Source organism: Eumetopias jubatus, unplaced genomic scaffold (assembly GCF_037043125.1).
Source record: "Eumetopias jubatus isolate StellerSeaLion01/CBP00866 unplaced genomic scaffold, mEumJub1_p1.0 scaffold_4, whole genome shotgun sequence".
Classification (NCBI taxonomy): Eukaryota; Metazoa; Chordata; class Mammalia; order Carnivora; family Otariidae; genus Eumetopias; species Eumetopias jubatus.
Window position 1 is genome coordinate 137,419,705 of NW_028274810.1, and position 18,915 is coordinate 137,438,619.

Here is an 18,915-nt window from a genome sequence, read left to right on the forward strand (position 1 = left end):
TTTTTCTTTGTTTCTTAGATTCCACATATGGGTGAACTCACATGGCATTTGTTTTTTCTATGTCTTATTTCACTTAGCATTATATCCTCTAGGCCCATCTATGTTGTTGTGAATGGCAAGATCTCATTCTTTTTTATGGCTTAGTAATATTCATTGTGCATATATACCACATCTTCTTTATCCATTCGGCTATGGATGGACACTTGGGTTGCTTCCATACTTTGGCTATTGTAAATAATGCTGCAGTAAACATAGGGGTGCATATATCCTTTTGAATTAGTGTTTTTGCTGTCTTTGGGTTAAAAAGACATATGGTTAATTATATAATATTTTTGAGGAACCTCTATACTGTCTTCTACAGTGGCTGCACCAATTTACATTTCCACCAACAGTGTACGAGGGTTCCTTTTTCTTCACATTCTCTCCAATACGTGTTATTTCTTGTCTTTTTGAGTTTAACCATTCTGACAGGTGTAAGGTCTCATCGTGGTTCTTTATCTTAAAACTGTGAGTTAAGGAACAATATAAGTGTGCTTCAAAAGCTGCCACTCAGTTCATATTACTGCCACCTCACTAGAAATTTTTTGAGCAATAAAATATTTTAACTTCCTTCTGCCATTATGTTTCCATTACAGATTCTTTTTCATCTTTTAATAATGGGCTTGGGCATTTCTGTGGGTGGGGTGGGAACCACAATAGTCAGAGGGGAATGATTTCAGTTGATGTAGTTTTTCTAGCAATAGCAAGATTATGGAATATTAAAAATAACCTCAATCTAATCTTGAGAAAACATCACAGACAAACCCAGATTGAGAGCCATCCTATGAGAACTGACCAGTTCTGACCAGTACTCATCAGAGAGTGGCAGTGACATTGTATATTGCTCTTCTAAGCCTTTAGACAAATGCTTAGTCTTAGATGCCCATTGAAAGATTCTGGTGTCATATATGTAGTGGAATTAAGTGTACAGATTTAACAGTTATAAAAGAGTCCCCAAAGTAGTTTGTATTAATTACAAACTGTACATACCATGTCATAGAGGGCATGGAGTTTCATTACATTCCGAGGTAACAGCAATGGATTATTTGCCAACATACATGTACATTGCTCCCTTCTGCGGAACTTGCTGGGTTTTAACCTAAAGTTGCTCATTCTAGCAATGTAATTAAGCAATCTGAGCAAGTTATTTTAACTTCATTGAATCATAGTTTCCTTCTATGTCAAATAAGCATATTAATACTTGCTGATTATAACAAGGATTATAGGTAATAAACACAGAAGTTCTCACACAGAGTCTGGCATGTGGTATAATAATACTCAGTATTATATACCAGTTATTGAGTATTTACTGTATGCTTGGCACTTCACAAATTGCTCTTTGGAGATTATTTCAAACAACAACCCCACTTTACAGATCAAGGAACAGTTCAGAGAGGTTGAATAACTTTCCCAAACACAATGATATACTCCTTCACAGAGCAGGATCTTAGTAAAAAATAGCTTTGCCATGTTGGTACTCTGGGAAGGGAAAGCTTTCAGACCATGATGTGTATTTTATGCCTGTGGAAGAAAAGAGCCTCCGAAGCTGGATTGGACAGAAATAGCCTCATGCCGTGATTTAGATCGGACAAAGTATTAGCCAGTTCAATGAGAAAAGCCCCTGAGCAAAGATTGCCGCTTAGAGGAGTCCTACATTGGGTAGAAATGGCCAGGCCCTAGAACCCCCACATGTTCAATCATTGTGTGGGGGCTGCCTGGAAGAGCATGGCCCCAGCTCAGAAGGTGAGATGAGTTTTGAAGCCTTTAAGAGCTGGAAGCCGTCAGCTGATTTGCACTCCTTGCAGTCGAATAGCAAGTTGTTTTTTTTTTTTTAAGATTTTATTTATTTATTTGACAGAAAGACACAGCGAGAAAAGGAACACAAGCAGGGGGAGTGGGAGAGGGAGAAGCAGGCTTCCTGCTGAGCAGGGAGCCCCATGCGGGGCTTGATTCCAGGACCCTGGGATCATGACCTGAGCCGAAGGCAGACGCTTAACACCTGAGCCACTCTGGTGCCCCGCAAGTTCTTTCTTGAAGGGAGAGTCTAATAGAGCACCTCGCGAGCTGCCACAGTAGCATTGTTTTTATTATTCCATTCTGAGTGTAATCTTCCATTTTTGTTGAGAAGTAGGTCTCCTGAAATACTAACTAGACTGCAAAGCTATTTAACATAGCTATTAGACATAAGGAAATTTTATCTCAACTCCACAAAATGTCTTCTAGCATATGATTAATAGTTCAACAGTGCTTACTTTGCATTGAAGAAAAGACATGGTAGATTATAGATAGCCCACGGAGACTTGAAAATTTGCTTATTTTTTTATGAGACACTAATCAGGAATTATTCATTCTTTTCTTGTGAAGGGAATTAATGCTACTACCATTGATAAATTACCTAGGATTTCATATTTCTTTCTTTTTTCAGTCAGATTCCAAATACATACAAGTAATTTAGAATTTTTAAACATCTTTCTAAGAATAACAGCGTGTAACTCTGAAAAACAGCAGCATTTCTAAAATTCTATAACTCAAGATCTCCATGAAGTACTAGAAAATGCCAAAGATCCTGCACTCACAATGCCCCTTGATAATTCACTGGACAGCTGCCATACTATCATTGATGATTGCTTGTTAATAAACTTAAGCAAGGCCAAATTTTGTTAATACTTTCCCCCTAAAACAGAAAATTGATTACAGGTCTGAAATATGAATGGTGCATAAATCCAAAGACCCTCACTGTCAAACTGTACTTCTCCCTACTGAATGCCAAGGCAGTCCTAGTTAGCATTTTCTGTGCTGCACAGATGCCCTTCTAGAAAGATATTACAGGTGCTCCATATGCTGGGCTGCCAGAATGAAATAATGAAAGTAGTACCTAATGGGAGAAGGCAGAGTGCTTCCCAGACTCAAACAAATAGCAAAGTTATTGAAGGATTGCACCTTTTAAAGAAACTTGCAACAGAAGAGTATTGGTGAACAAACAAAACTTTGGCAGTTATTTTCAGGGAACAGTTATACGGGACACAGAAGCCATGAATCTCAATGCACAAATTCAGGTGCGCAAGAACAAAATTTGCATTTTTATAAAACTCAATTTCTATTTGAGGTACCTTCTTGGAGGAAGACAAAAATTTAATCTCAGGTTGGAATTTGCCCCCACCTTGCTGCCTTCTCCTTTTTCAAAACTACCCTGACTTGTGTGAAAGTGATGTTTAGAATATTGAACAAACCATAGGGCAAGGTCCCTGACTGTGTTAGTAGCCTTTATGATTCTCACGTTCTAGTTAACACACCCTGTATGGTCTCTCCCATATTGAATAGGGGTGACCTGTGTTATCAATAAGATATTTCAGAAATGATGAAGTGCAACTTTTGAGGCTGTCATAAAAGATATTGTGTCTTCTGCCTTGCTCTCTCTTAGATCACTCATTCTGGGGAAAAAAGCTCCCATGTCATGAAGACAATCATGCAGCTTTACAGAGAGATCCAGGTAGTGAGGAACTGAGGTGTCCTGCAACTTGCAAGCCATGTGAATGATACATCTTAGATTGTTCCTCCATCCCCAGACGAGACTTCAGACCCAGCTGACATTTTGACTGCAAACTCATGAGATATGTTTAGCCAGAACAGCTCAGCTAAGCTGTTCCCAAATTCCTGACCCTCAGAAACTGTGTGAGATAACAAATGTTTATTATTGCTTTAAGCTGCCAGTTTTATACAACAGATAACTAATATACCAAAAAAATCAGAAAGGAGGCAGACACTGGCTTATTGCTTACACAGCATCCTGGAACCTCCTCTGCTATCCCAGGCATTATTCATTAGTTTGGGGACGGTAGGTGATTCTGGGTAAATGCCTATTTATCAGCAAATGTGAAGTACTTTGATACCTTATCAACTAGTACAGCCATACCAGTTATATATCAGTCATGCTTATGTAGTCTCAAGACATTGAGAAGCCCACATGGTCTTCCAGTTACACTACAGCCCTTCTTTCTCTCCACTAATGCCTCCAGGTCCTGTGGCTCTCCTAACTACTTTTGGATCACATGGGAATTTGAGGTTCCCTCCCTCTGCATACCTTCCAATCTTTTATTTGCTCTGAGTGCTCTCACCTCCTTGACATCCTGACTAGACAATAAGGCTTCTCTCTCTGGGAGCCTCTAAACTTGAATTTTGTCGGCTCCTCTTGAGGCTCATCTTCCTTACTACTCCTGCCTCCATTCCCCAACCCTATGAGAGCAGTATTTCAGTCTCAAGGGAAGTACCCCTGCAGCCTCAGTGCTTATTCCCCAAGCATTGTCTTGTGATTTTTCCAGAGGCAGCTATGTATATTCTCTCTGATGAGTTTTGAAAACCAAAGCCAGAGGGATGAGGTTCCTGACTTCCTAGTTTTCTCCCCTCACACTCTCTCCCTGAGACAGTAATTCAGGATCTGGAGGAGGGTGAGGCAAGTTTCATTCTCAGAGAGATGGGCAGAGAAAGAGAATATCACTTCTTAACCTAAAAATGTTATCCCACTGCCCCATCTCTAGAGAACTTTAATGTCTGCCCACTAAAGAACTATTATATTGGCTAGGACGTGATTATTTCATCAAAGCTCAACAGGCTCTAATTAATAGCTCTTTGCTCTGATTCCATGATGATAAAGTAACACTTTGGTTTGATTTTCCAAGTACCTACATACCTTGAAAAGGTACTTTCCTCACAAAGCCAATATACTTGTATCTCTTTTCTAGAGAGATCTTTGCCTGACTTCCCCCAGTCAGGGTTAGGTGCCCTGGTCATATGCTCCAGTATTCACTCTGCCTAAAAGCACTTATCCCACTGTATTATAATCATTATATATCATCATTTGTGTCTATCACTAGACTCTAAGCTCCATTCAGCATCTGTGTTGATGTTGATTTGTCCCCAGAGACTCAATAATTATTTGTGGAAAGGCAGAAGCTCCATTACATCAATGCTCACTGATTTGGGGCTTTATAAACCAGTAAAATTTCTAGGAAAAAGGTAAAGGAGTCAATATAAGTTACCAACTTTTTATTTTGCTAGGTGAGGACATTAAAAGCAATCACTACAATTTAGCTTCACATAATTTCATCTTAAAATTGCTACTTTAACACCAAAGGAGTTATAGGATTCAATAAGAACAGTCCCTGAAAAGGAGTAAATTTAACTTCTTTACCAGAGACCAGTGATAGCTCCTACCTGAATTGGCACCACATGGCAGACACATTTGAGAACTGCTGAAAACTTCTTAAATCCCTTCCTACTCTCAGATAATTTGAAATGGTAACTCTATACCTATTTCCAAAGCGGGAAATTCTAGATTTTTTTTTTAAAGAAACATTCCCAAATAGTTATCCCTTGGTTTCTTATTCTTATTATCTGTGCCCTTAAAGGAAAAAAAAGTCACTGAACATCTTGGCGCATGATTCACAGCTGGGACTTAACTATCCTCTTCAAAATTTTTTACTCTTTCCCAGTAAATCCCTGAAGGAGTGAACATATTAGAAAGTAAGAACTACTGTAATTTTGTTTGTCTTTAAAACATGTATGGGGAAGGGTTGCTCCAGTCTGATCTAAGAAGAAAAATAAAATTATAGTTGAAGTATCGCATGACGCAAAACATTTCTGGCAAATTTATGTTGAATATAGCTCTTGTCTCATAAATTCAACTAAATTCATTTTGATTAAGTTTTACACTAAAGCAACACAAATGTATTATTAGTGTTTCATTTTACAAATCACAAAATTTCTTGACAAAACAGTGGATATGTAAAGAGCATTTTCATTAGGACTGGAACAGAAGGTACTTATCTCTGCAAATAGGGGTGGTATCGACAAATGGCAAAGACAATAGCAAAAACACAGAAGCCCTGTTTCTATTTTAAATGTCACTTATTTTGAGAACCCATGGGATAAATTACAGCAGCCTTTGGGAAAGCACAGACATTAAAATTAGGAGATGGAAAAGATGAAATCAGTGATGATGTAATCTAGACCCGTGATGACACAGGAGACTCCCTTAAAGATTCCGCCTTCATGCTGTGTCTGTTGTAATGCTTCAGGCAAGGAGAAATTTCTGAATCTGAGTTGTGCTTTCACAGATCTGTTTTCTTCTTATTGTTATTTTGCTTTGTATTGTAACTTCCTTGCTGACCTGAGGAAGAAGAAGAAAAGAGGCCTTAATATTCTGATTTTAGTACATTTTTTTCTTATAGTAGGACACCAAATAGAATACTGAAAGTAAAAGCATGTTATTTTTTATTATAAAACAACTTCACAAGTAAATTTCACAGCTAAAGTCTGGACTCTCAATAAAATAGAGCAAACAATTTCCATATGCAGGAATAAAAATTAGAAATCTCATGAATTATAGATCTCTATACATTGTTAACTCTCAAGATGAATTATGCTTTTTTTACATTGTCTTTTTTGCTACATCAGAATTCCTTGAAAATAAGAGTAATACATTTAACTCTGGTTTGAAATACACAACATGTATAATCTGACTTGTGAAAAGTAATCTATTTTAATGTATGGTTGTCCCAATTATGATACCACTTAATATATTAATTTAAGGAACAACTGAGTAGCCAGAAATGGTATTTATGATTATTATTAATCTAGCCCAATTCAGCATGAGTATAGGGCATAAGAGGTCACACTTAAACTATATATTTTTTAAAATGTAAGCTGGTCTTGCATGTTTTCATTTAATTCGTGAATAGCTAACAACACCTTTAACCATTAATCTTGAACAAAAGTTTTCCCATTCTAAAAATGCTAGGAGATGAAAAACAAAATGATGTTGATGATATCATTTTTTAAGACATGTTAATGATAAAAGTTAAGTATTTTTAAACTACCAGGAGCTAAATTTGGTTTATTACTTAAAAAACGGTTATAATTGGCAGCATAATATCACTAAGTAGATACTTTAGTGTCAACACAAATGAGATTATCAACCTGAGCTGCATGCTAAGCACAATTAAGTGAAAAACCAAAGTTCAACTAGAGTACACTGGTCTGATTCTGAGAGTTCTTCTCTACAGTTTCAGATTACAATCACTTTAGAGCAATTACATGAGTTAACTTAGACAATTTTTTTTTAGTTAGAAAAGATAAATACTTTTTTTTAATTTGAGGGGATGATAGGTATATATTACTCAAAGTATAAAAACTCTTTCTATTGAAAAACTCAGCGGAGCTTCTGAAATATGTCTTTGAATTACCAGTGGACAAACCTATGAGGAGACTGTTGTTTCTGAAGCAATTGTCACTAAGGGATAGACACTCAAATGAAATTGTAGGTACATAAATAGTGATCTAAATAAATACATGACACAAATATACAGACATGCCATTCTCACAGTTACTGCTAAAAACAAACTCAATTAAATTGTTTTTTTTCAATTGCAGTTAATATTCTTTGGAATCCTAAAATTTTGACTTGATTTTTGACTTTACCAATTGTTTATAATATGACCTAGCATACGTCCTTGACTATCTCATTTGACAGAAGATAATAATACCTACCTCAGAGGGTTATTAAGAAGATGAAATGTGAAAATGGCTGTGAAAACATAGCACAATACCTGACACATGAATAAAATTAAACTTTAAGGGGTTAAAAGTAATCACTGTAATGAAGTCATCATTTCATGGACTAGTTCTGTTTTCTTTTCCATTCATCATTCAGCTCTAGTACAGGATGATCTAGCAAACTGTGTAATATTTCCTTGGTGATAGTTAAATAGAAGCCTGATGTAGATTTGAAAATAATATCTTGGAAGAAGCAAAGATAATTTCTATTTGTTACATTTTTATCCACATTTACAAATCCATCTACTTTAGATTTGTAAAATCAGCAGGCAGTTGTCTTGAATTTTCAGCCAGATATCCAGGAAGCCCAAATGGTTTCTTAAGTTTATAAAATAAGCAACTGCCTACTCTAAACTAACCTGTCTATGAAGATGTGGAATGTGATGAGATTATAATCACACCTGTTCTCACATCTCTTCCCATACATAACCTAAAACTAAACCTCTTTAACCCATAAAAAAACACTACTGATAAACCCTGCTAACAAAAAGTTTTTTTCTTCTGTTTCTTCTCTGAAATTTCTCCTAATGTCCTTAGGAAAAAAGCCAAGATATAAGTGTCATTTAACATAATTTTATTTTTTTCAGCTTTAAGAGGAAATGAAAGTTATGAAGAAAGGAACATATGTGATATTTTAATGGGGGCTAACATAATGCTAGTTCAGATACCTTGTGTGTTAGAATCTGATGTATTTCTTCCAGCCCATCACTCATCCCAACCCCATTACTTAATACTTCTCTACATAGATATAAAATAGATGGGGATGCAAGAATTGGCTTCATATGGTTGAAAATATAAATGTAATTTTTAATCCTGTAATAAAAAGGAAAGCAACAGTAGCATAAACAAAAACTTCTGGAAAACTTTTCCTGTGACACAGGGTCTACTCTCATACCATTAACAGCCATAATGAAAATCTTCAAGTAACAACTCACATCACCAGGGAATCATATTGGCCTTAAAATATTGGTCAATTGTGGGAATGGCTCTGGGATGAAAAATAAAACTAAGAAGTTTCCCATAACTTCCCTGATTTAGAATTTTAATGCATGCATGTGAAAAAAATTCAAGAACAGGAGGAAAGACATACATTCTTCTTTATACTTTCCACATTTCACCACTTCATATGGGATACCTGTCAGTCACTCCAGTATGTTGGAAGTTTCTATTTTGTTTGGAGGAACTGGGTTAGGAATGGAAAGAAACCTTGTGAGTCCTCATCACATTAGCTAAAAAGGTAAAGCAAGTGTGTTAGTCAATTTGCTTGTTTGTCAGTCTCCTCTCTCCTCCCACAATCCCTGCCAGTGAGTATCAGGTCACATGACAGCTCCCCCAAACACAGCCCCCAGCTGATTGGATCAATTGTGGGTACTTGACTCAAGCTGAGCTAATCAGATTCATCTTCCAAGCATTTGGAATTGGAATTTAGAAATTCTACTTGACAACTTTGGACCATTTGGGAGAGGACATAAAGCTGACCCTGGAGTGACCATGTTTGGACTTGCATAAATGAAACCCAGAAATCTCCATAGAGAAAGAAAATATTGATTCAGGCACATAAAAAGATGAAGAAATGAGAGTCCCTTTGGCCCTGGAGGGAGAGAATAGAGAGAATGAAATTAACTGCCTTGGATCTTGATGGCATTTTGTTTCCTTGTTCCAGTCTCTCAAAAAACCTGTCCTGAGTTTTTTAAATAGTGCTTTATCCTTTAAATGAATTTCCCATCATTAGCTAGTTTGAGTGAGTCTCTATTCCTTACAACCAATGACTAAGGTAGGAAGTAAGCCTAGTCTTACTTGAAAACAAAGTTTTGCAGATATATTCTTAAAGAGTTACCATTAATTAACTTAGTAGAGTGTGTATGACAGTTTGGAACTTTCTGTTTTTAAAAAGTTAGTACATATGTAAGTGTAAAGATGCCAAACAAAGGCATAAATTTCATAAATCAAGGCATTAACATAATGTGAAAATAAGATAAATATTATTTGATCATACTAAAAAAACTATTATAAATGGAGTCCAGCTTTACATTTAAAAGTTCTTTTGTAATATTTAAAGTTTACATATAAATAAAATATATGTCTTGACTGTTTCCAGTCTCATTTACCCTTTGTTATACTCTTAGGTTTTCCTTCTTATATTAATTAGATTTTTATTTTCATCAAATATATGTACACAGTTTTTATTAAGGCAAATTTCACTGAAAGAATTATGATAATGCCAATCTTCCTCTCCCAAACCAAACACTGAATTCTTCTAAATATACATTTCCCCTGCTATTTCTACATTTCTAAATAATATAGTTTACTGCTGTCTCAGTATAGCAGTGTTATATCTGCCAATGCTTTTTTTCTGCTTTGCCCATCCTTTTTGTATAGGGTTTACTTTATCAAACACCCAAATACATTTGCCATCATAGATGCCATCAAGTAGGATAGAGCAATTCTTCCTTCCCTCTCTACAACGTTTCATTTTTTCCTGGAATTAGTAACTACTTAAAGTTTTCATGTGCCAGTTTTTATTATTCATTTGTCTAAATTTACTGTAGTTTTTTCAATACTGTTTTATGAGGGCTCAATTATCAATTTCTTCTTCCTCTGCTTTTATTTCTCTTCTATGCCCTGTTCCAATTTGGACTGTTCTCTACACATTTCAGTTCTGGGGAATTTTCTTGTGTAATTCTTCAGATGATTTCATTTCCTCATTTTCTTGATTGAAAGTTGGATCTTTTGTTGGATTCTCTAAGTTCTTTGCTTTTCATCTCTTGTTTCCCATCTCCTTGATCTTTCTGTTCTATCTGGGAAATGTCTTCAGTATTATCTTCCAGACCTTCTATTAAATTGGTGTTTTTGTCTTATTTTTCATTTCCAAGTCTTCCTTGTTCTCTGTTCTTTTTTTTAATAGCATGTTGTTCTTGTTTTGGCTAGCAATAATCATCTGTTATCTCTCTGAGAATATTCCTTAAAGTATGTTCTCCTTTCAGTGTCTCTTATTTTCTCTGGGTATTTTATTTTCTCTTTATCTTTCTAATGTCTAACTTTCATGTAGAAGACTTTACTCAAATGTCTTGTGATACTTAGCTGTCTGTTTTACACTTAATTATAAGACACTAGAATGCTGTATGGAAGCACTATGTGTTTGTGATGAATAGGGTGCTTTTTTTTTTTTTTTTTTAAATTAGGACCTCTCAGTGTCATTTTCATTAGGTCTTTTCTTTGGGGTCATTTGGTTCTCCAGAGAAGTATTCTCTTATTCTCCCACCTGCGTGGGTATATGTCTCAACACCTGTATTCCAGGACCAGGGTAGAGAAGGGGGCCAGAGTCCCACCAATCAGTACAAAAATTTGGACTTAATCCTTTTGACTTCAGCCCCATTTCCCATCCCATCCCTCACACTGATTAGTGTCCCTGGTCCAAAGCCTCTTGGATATAGTAATTTATCAAGAAGCTAAAACATTTCTATCCTCCAAGGTAGAAGTAGTGAGAAAATAGGGAGGGAATTACTTAGCTTAGGAGTGTGGGGGAGTACACAGAATTTGAGGAGCTGGCTACTTTCAACCATTTCCCTTGTTTTTAGCACTGAGTTCATTACCAACTTCCCTAGTACATTGTGCTTCAATGTCCTAAACCTTTCCAGGTTTCTGTAGGGCAAATTAGACTAAAAAGAAAAAAGGAAGAAAAGAAAGGCAAAAAGCATGTTTTTTTACAGATATAACTTCCTAATATAGACATCCATGTTGGTAGCTTCCTTTACTGAACACCACTCTCCAACTGCTTTCCATCTCCCAGAGAATTCCATTGAAATTGCTCATCATCTTTATCTCCCTTCATTTTTTGCTATTCTTTTTTGTTCTCTTTTTATTCCTTTACTTACTTTATTGGGACTTCAGGAGAATGGGGAAATAGGGGTATATTTAATCAGAAGTTTTCTCCTCACTTCATGTATATAAATTTAGATTCCCTTCTAAAAGATGTTTCTGCTCATTGCTCTTGCCAGATCCTGAGTTTATCCCCAGGGTAAAATACTTTAGGGATTTCAACATGAAAAAAAAAAAAAAACCTAGCATGAAGAATTTTCCTGAATTTACATAGGGAAATTTCAATGATAATGTTCTATACTTTTCCTTAACAAAAAAGCATGATGTTATCCAATAGGAAAAAGCACACCATAATAGTGGTAGCCACAGTTGGCAGAGTTGTGAGTTTTTAGGCAGTGAACACACTGGCTCAATGAGTGGAATAATGATTCAGTTAATATGATCAAGCTGAGTGATGGAGCTGTAGGGATATCCCCAGAGGAAGAATACCATGTGTTTGCCACTGATCCTATCAGTGTGCTCTGCTCTTTAAACTGCAACTTTAAAAATACAGTACAGATTTTTAGTTCACCATAGTTACTCTTCACCACCAGAAGTCATCTGAACTTTTAAACATGGGCCAAAGCTTCCAAATTATCAGAGTCTGAGGAAAGTCTGGTTATAAACTATATGCTAAGTAATATCAGATTAGTTAGGAAAATAGCTTAGTCCAGTTTACCAAATAAGCATGTCCTTTCTTAATTTCACCCTGCTTCTGCTGCCATATCATAGATGTAACCATTCTGTGGTCCTTGAAAAAGCATTCTGCAACTGTGGGCTTAGGCCTAAGTCATTCTTCTAGACAAACCCTTACAACTAATGGTGACTTTTTGAGTCTCCCAAATCCTCATACACATAAATTTTCACCTGCTATTTTCTTTTCTAGATGTCACATAATATAGTTAAATAACCACTGAATGAAGAATAAGGGAAGTTTTAGACCCAGCCATATTTTCTGAATTTCCCAGAGTTGTGTGACTCAAACAATATATGAAATGTATATATGAAAATGCCTTATAAATTATAAAGAAATCTGTATAATCCATTCTACCATTTTCAGTTTTTCAGGGAACACTGAGTGATAATTCTGTTTAAGGAATGAACATTTTAATCTTTGTAATAAAAAAAATTTCAATGGATTAATTTGATGGACCTAACTTTTTAATTAAGATATTATGATTTCAGAAAAGAAAAATACCTAAGACCTTCTCCAAGTTATACATTTTTCTTGTAACTAACTATAGTGTTCATTATAGGCTGAATTCTGCCCCCTCCCAAATTTATATTTTGAAGCTCAACCTCCAGTATCTCAGAATGTGACTTTATTTGGAGATAGGACCTTTAAAGAGGTAATTAAATTAAAATGGATTTGTCAGGGTGGACTCTAAGCCAGTATGACTGGTGTCCTTACAAGAATGGGAGGTTAGGGGGCGCCTGGGTGGCTCAGTCAGTTAGGCAACTGCCTGCAGCTCAGGTCATGGTCCCAGGGTCCTGGGATCGAGCCCTGCATTGGGCTCCCCACTCGGTGGGAAGCCTGCTTCTACCTCTCCCACTCCCCCTGCTTGTGTTCCCTCTCTCGCTGTCTCTCTCTCTGTCAATTAAATAAATAAAATCTTAAAAAAGAATGGGAGGTTAGGACACAGAAGACCATATGCAAACAAGATCACAACGTAAAAGGCAAGGAGAGAGAGCTGAGTAGAAACAACCCTGCAGACACCTTGCTCTTAGACTTACAGCCTCTAGAATTGTGAGAAAATAAATTTCTGTTGTTTAAGCCACCTCGTCTGTGGCATTTTGTTATGTGGGCCCTAGAAAACAAATCCACTGCTTTAGTGTAAAAAAAAATGTCAGTCAGTGGCACATTTTGTCCCAGGATAACATGCATTCTTTCCTAGAAATTTCACTAATATCCAAAAGATTATTTCTTAGAAACAGAAAAATGTTGGTAATTTTACTATTTTAATGTTGTAGTTCACATTATTCCTGATGGTGTTTATTTTAGTTTAAATTTTACTAACAGGTATTGTTTTATACCTTTTGAATAAAACTGCTGTATAGTCAGTCATGCATTCAGTAGCATCATCAGAGGACATGTGTGATTAGCTTTGTTTTTCTGTTTTACCAAATGAAATTTACTAGGGCTAAAAGTCCAAACACAGCTAGTGTGCAAGCTATTCTCCTGGCAAATGTATATGTATAGACTTTATATATATTTACATATAAATGTGTATAAACACACATATATACACATATGTATGTAAGTTACTTGTGTATATATGTACATAAATTTATGTATATATACATATACATATATAGTCAGTAAATTAGAAAGGTCTAGGTGGGAGATACAAACTTAGAAGTCATTATCTGAAAAATAATGTAGTTTCTCATTTATATTTAAGACAACTTGAATTTCTGAAAGTTGTAGCTCTGATATATTAGGTTATTAATATTTGGGTTATTATTTATTGATAAATCAATAAAAATATTTTAGAAGTCTGAATAATTTACTGATATAACCTTACTTGCTCCAATTTATTAATAATAGGAAAGATGACAACTGTATTTTATTTAACCTAAATATAACAAATGTCAAATATTATCTCCCTGAATATTGAAATATAAACTTCCTATATATTATTTGTCCCAGGATATTTAATATACAAGGAGATTATATTTGACATAAATCATGTAGAGTAAAAAGAATATCATCTTGGCATATCCCTGGCATCCCATAATGGGATGCCCTTAGATTTCTGCTTACTTTTTTCTTGGTTAAGAAAAATAGTAAAGAGACTTGGAATGTCCCATATGAATCTGAATTATTGCTGCCATTTGGAATAGTTTTGCAGGATGCTGGAATTGCTTGGTCTTCAAGCAAGTTCTTTGGACTGAAAGGAGATATTCTAGAATCTAGAAAGTCATTATTTTATTATGTATAAAAGTAAAGTATGTAGAAAAAATAAAAGGTATTAATTTATTTTTTAATAATGAACTCATAAGTCAAAGATAAAATATGAATCTAAGAAAATTAATAGTAATAAATGAACATAAGCTGTTTTCTGTTAACAGTATATATTCTGACTTTCTCTCTTGTTCCTCTTTGTGAGTTTGTGCTTTTTCTAAGACCAACCCCTGCACTTGCTCACTAGATTTCATGCCCTTTTTTTCAATTCAGGCTGTCATTCCAGTAATTCTTCCCTTTCCTGCTTTATCATTATTTCTCTTTCTCATGGATCATAAGCAGTAAAACATGTTGTGGATTTTCATATCAAACTTTTGTATACTCCTTTCCCCAGCTATATCTTATCAGGAACACAGATGACATTCACTATTCTAAATACACTGGTTCATTTTATTTCCTCATCTTACTTGCCTTAAAAGCAACATTTTAAACAGCGATTTCCAGGACACTCTCTTGGTTTTCCTCCTACCCTACTGGCCACTTCTCAAACTCCTTTATTGGATCCTCCATATCTCTTGACCTAGCAACATTAGAATGCCCCAAAACTAAGTCTCTGAACAGTTCTGTAATCTCATCCAGATACATAGCTTTAAATGTCATCTGTCTGCTGGTGACTTCTAAGTTTGTGTCTCCCCCCTATGTCTCTCCTCTGACTTCAGATTCATATATCTAACTGCCTACTTGACATCCTTAATTGGATATCTAACAAGCATTTCCATACTTAATATGGTTAAAATTGAACTCCTAGTATTCCATTCTTCAGTCTCTGTCCAAACCAGTGCCTCCAATAGTTTCCTCTTCCTCAGTAATGGCGACTGTCCTTTCTGGTGTTCAGACCGAAAATCTTGTAGTCTTTCTCTCATACCCCACATCTAATCTGTCAGCAAATACTTTTGGTTTTGCCTTTGAAATATATTCGGAATTTAACCTCTTCTTACCACGTCCATCTCTCACCTGGATTATTGCAACTGCCTTCTTATGTCCCTGCATAACCCCTTGTTCTCTTATAGTCAATATAAAAGCCAGAGTAGACCTTTTAAAAGGTAAATTAGATTCTATCATTTCTTTTTTTTTAATTAAGTTTTTAGTTCTGGCATAGTTAACATACAGTGTTATATTAGTTTCGGGTGTACAATATAGTGATTCATCAATTCTGTGCATTACTCAGTGCCATCATGAGAAGTGTACTCTTTAATATCCTTCACCTGTTTCACCCATTTCCTCACCTCCCTCCCCTCTGGTAACCATCAGTTTGTTCTCTATAGTTAAGATTGTGTTTCTTCGGGGGGCACCTGGGTGGCTCAGTTGGTTAAGCGACTGCCTTCGGCTCAGGTCATGATCCTGGAGTCCCAGGATCGAGTCCCACATCGGGCTACCTGCTCAGCAGGGAGTCTGTTTCTCCCTCTGACCCTCCCCCCATCTCATGTGCTCTCTCTCTCTCATTCTTGCTCTCTCAAATAAATAAATAAATAAATAAATAAATAAATAAAGATTGTGTTTCTTGGTTTCTTCTGTTTCTTTCTCTCTCTCTCTCTCTCTCTCTGGATTTTTCCTTTGTTCATTTGTTTTGTTTCTTAAATTCCACATGTGAGTGAAATCATATGGTGTTTGTCTTTCTCTGTCTTTCTCTGACTTATTTCACTTAGCATTATACTCTCTAGCTCCATCCATGTTGTTGCAAACGGCAAGATTTCATTATTTTTTATGGCTGAATAATATTCCATTGAATACACACACACACACACCATATCTCCTTTATCCATTCATCTATTGAAGGACACTTGGGCTGCTTCCATAATTTAGCTATTGTAAGTAATGATGCAATAAACATAGGGGTGCATGTATCTCTTTGAATTAGTGTTTTTGTATTTTGGGGGTAAATATCCAGCAGTGCAATTACTGGGGCATGCAATAGTTCTATTTTTAACTTTTTGAGGAACCCCCCATACTGTTTTCGAGAGTGGCTGCACCAGTTTGCATTCCCACCAACACTACATGAAGGTTCCTTTTTCTCCACATCCTCGCCAACACTTGTCATTTCTTGTAGATCCTATCATTTCTTTACTCTAAAACTTCCAACAGCTTCTATCTTACTCTTAATATAAGGCCTTACAGCAGCCTGCTACTTTAGTAGCTTCCTATTCTTCTTACCTATTAACTCCACCTTGCCTCTGCTCCAGCCCCATTGGCTTTCTTATTCTAGCCTCTTGTTCATGAAACGTGCTAGAAATAGTACACCTCAAAGCTTTTCCCCTTAACTTTCTTTTTGCCTAAAAGATCACTTCCCTGCATCCTCCCACCTTCTCACCAGGTCCCTCTCTACTCCTCAGAATCTCCTCCGCTGCCTAAGTCATTGCATGATTTGTTCTTTCTCTTTCTGGTCTTTGCTCCAGTGTCACCTTAGTGAAAGCTTCCTTGATGACTCTATTTAGAATACTCTAACTCTCCCTCCACCCAACTCTTAGCAATTAGTATACCCCTTTCTGCTCTGATAATCTGTAGCACTTACTATCTCATATGGTGTGCAGTTTGCTTATTTAGTTTTGTTTTCTCTGCCACCCTTCACTAGAATATGAGCCCCACAAAGAGGGATTGTTGTTTGGTTCACTGTTCTATCTCCACAGCCTAGAACAGTTCCTGGAATATAATTTTAATGAACATTTTAAAAATAAATTAATATATACTGATACACTCTTCTTTATTTTTAACTTATTCACAGCTAGATTTTAAATAACCAAAAGTCTACTTTTATTTTGATAAATCATAGCCAATTTACTTTGTATTTTTCTATTACCCATAACCTATTCATAGATTTTCTTTCTAATCATAGGATAATAGATTTTTAGAGCTAGAATGGACCTTTTAATGCGAAAAATCGCTTGGCTATCATGGACTATTTATTGAACCTCTTCGGACCTTAGTTTCTTTATCTGTAAATGAATAAGTCAAAGTCAAGTTGCAAATCCAGCTCATCTTTCAAATCAATATTCAATTTGTATATCACAATATTAGGAAGGTTCATTTTTAGATTTTTGTCCAGTATACCAAAAGTCAGTCAGTTTCACTAGGACAATTGAAATCATTTTCCATGAAGGAAAATTTCCTTCCAGTAATTTAAGAGGTATAGAAAAGGAGAATGAGGGAATTCAGGCTGGCTCCTATTTCGTTAGTAAAGTGGGAGGTGGGGTCTTCAACTGAAAATGAGAGGGATAAAAATAAGAATGAGCATTTGGAAAAAATGGAAAAGATTTAGAATGATGACTGTGAACAGTAAGGTAGAAAATTTACTGAATTACTTTTATTAAATGTATACAAAACATGCAAATGCTTTTTCAGATGAAAAAATCTATTAAAATAGCAAGAAATTACAGCTGTTCTTTTTAAGAGAAATACAAATAAAAACATTTTTTAAGATTCAAAGAAATGGTACATTTATGTAACTTTAATATTGCTAAATTTTTATTAACTATCTTCAAATTTATAACATACTTTAGATATTAAAAAATAAAGATACTGAGCCTTTAATCTTATGAAGTGTTTCATATGTTTTGATTCTTACAGCTTTGGGAAGAATTGCACTTTCGGGCCTTGAAAACAATTATAGTTCTTGAAATTCTATTAAAAAATTCATCTGCCTATTCCCAGAATCTGAAATTATGAACATTTAGTTCTTTATTATTCTAATTCTTTCATTTGGTCCTTCATCCAACAGGAAGTTTTTCAGAATCTCCTGCCTGTTGCATACTGTAGGGAATTGTAGGGAATAAACATATATAAATATTGTTTTATGTCTTGTGTTAATAATTTGAGGATTCTTTTCTGGAACTTCACTTCCTTGTGTTCTTAACAAGAGAGAGAAAGGATCCCTTCTTTAATCTTACTCTCAATGTCCACTCACACAGTCTTCAAAGAATACCAGACCTACCCTCTAAATATTTCTGTCAAATGTCTTCTCTTTTCCATGTCCATTACCACTACCAAGTTCATACCCTAGCGATTTCCTGTCACAAGGGCCTCCTAACTGGTTTCTCAATTTTAGTCTTACCTCTCCAGTCACCTCCACAGAGCAATTAGAAACTGCCTTTTAAAAACAGATCTGGTATTTCCCCAATTAAAATCTCCACAAATTCTTTGTATTCCAACAATACTAAACCACTTGAATTTTCTCTCAAAGACAGTATTATCTCATACATCAATTTTTGCTGATATTTTATCTGCAAGTTTACTACATTCACTTAATAGTGACTTTTTTGTAGACTAGGATTTCCTATATTGGAGATAATGTCATCTATGAATAAAAAAAGTTTTACTGCTTACTTTCTGATCTGGATTAATTGTATTTCTTTTTATTGTTTCATTTCACTGGCTGGAATCTCCAGGACAATTTTAGAGTAGTGAAGGGAATAGCCTTGCCTTCCTCCTGATCTTAGAGAGAAAGCATT